General features: G+C 43.4%; 1 pseudogene; it reads right to left on the reverse strand.

The window, feature by feature from the left end:
• LOC102854935 overlaps positions 1-1,421 on the reverse strand; it is an 11,094-nt pseudogene that overhangs the window by 9,276 nt on the left and 397 nt on the right.

Genomic DNA, 1,421 nt, shown 5'->3' on the forward strand with positions numbered 1-1,421 from the left:
ATTAGCAGTACAATTATGAGTATGTCCCTTAATCCCTCTCAGGCTCATTTCTCATCGTATCCAATGGGATACAGGACAATAGGGTACCTAGAAAGTCAGTGCAAGGCCTGATGCAGAGTCAGGCAGACTATTAGCTCAGCATGTCTAGTCTTAGTGTCTTCACTCGGTCCTTTGGAGACACCAAATACATTTCCAGGTGGTCTTAAGAGGGAAATGCGTTGAGATCTTGTGGACATTTTTCCTATTTCTCACTGTGACCAACCTGGAGTTCTCCTCAACTCATATGACCTCATCATTCTGAACTTTACCATGATTTGATATGTCACCCCAGCAAGACAATCTGCAGCACCTTGATCCTGCTGGGATCCTGAATTCCAGTGGAAGGAGAGTGATAACGTTAGTTGAAAAGATAGCTTTGTCTCAGACATCCTCTCTTTGAAAATGGCCACATCTCTATAACCTCGCTATTCCAGCAGAGAGTTGTAGTTGCGTGAGGAATGATATCAGAACATGCATTGTTGATTTGCTGAGTATCTTCACGGGCTGACCTGCAATGACCAGTGTCCTTGTTGGCATCATGTTCTCCCATGATGCCAAATGCTCATTCTCTGGACTCAAAAGTTGGGAAGAACAGAGATAGGGGTCATCAACCTACATCCCAGACATTCCTGAATGTAGGTCAACTGAGACTTCCTCTGTCAGATCCTCTCCAAATGTAAACATGAGCCAGACCATTTTCAAAAGTCCTCCCTACTCCATTCTACTGCATCCTTGGCTACTTCCTGGATACCAGGCACAGAGACTCAGGGCCATGCCAGTTATAGGAATGGGTTTAGGACTCAACTGAATTAATGGACATGGAAACCTCCACAAAGGAAGGGCTGTAACAGCAGCTACACCATGTCCAGAATATGGAGATAATCTGGATTGGAAGATAGCATCTTACCCTTGAGTGTGGGTTAGAGAAGAGAGGCAGCATCCTCACCTTTAAAGTGTTCTGAGTTCTCTGCCCTGATGCCCTCTTTGAGCTCTTTTATCCAGTCGAGGATGTGGCTGGGGAACCACCTTCCTATGCAGAAAGGAATGGGAAAAGATGGACCTTTTTCATCAGTAGGACTACTGGTGAGCCATGTGTGACTTTCCCAGTGAGAACGTGGGGTAAATTGGTTTTCCATTTATCCATGTATGTATAATATGTTTTGTGACATTGATTACAATGCCCACCGTGTAATAGTACTCTTCAAGTTCCATACTTTATGCAAGTATTTTCTTCTTGTCTCTGGATTGCATTTTCTTTGCCTTGAGCATGTCTCTGTGTATTACTGGCTCTGCATGCAATATGTCTTCTGAAGAGTCTAAGTTTTTAATTTCGGGTATTTTTCTTCTCATGGTATGTTTTATCAGAGTGTACTAGTACTTGT

Source organism: Elephantulus edwardii, unplaced genomic scaffold, assembly GCF_000299155.1.
Source record: "Elephantulus edwardii isolate Elephantulus edwardi_28Jun2011 unplaced genomic scaffold, EleEdw1.0 scaffold00350, whole genome shotgun sequence".
In the NCBI taxonomy this organism is placed as follows: domain Eukaryota; kingdom Metazoa; phylum Chordata; class Mammalia; order Macroscelidea; family Macroscelididae; genus Elephantulus; species Elephantulus edwardii.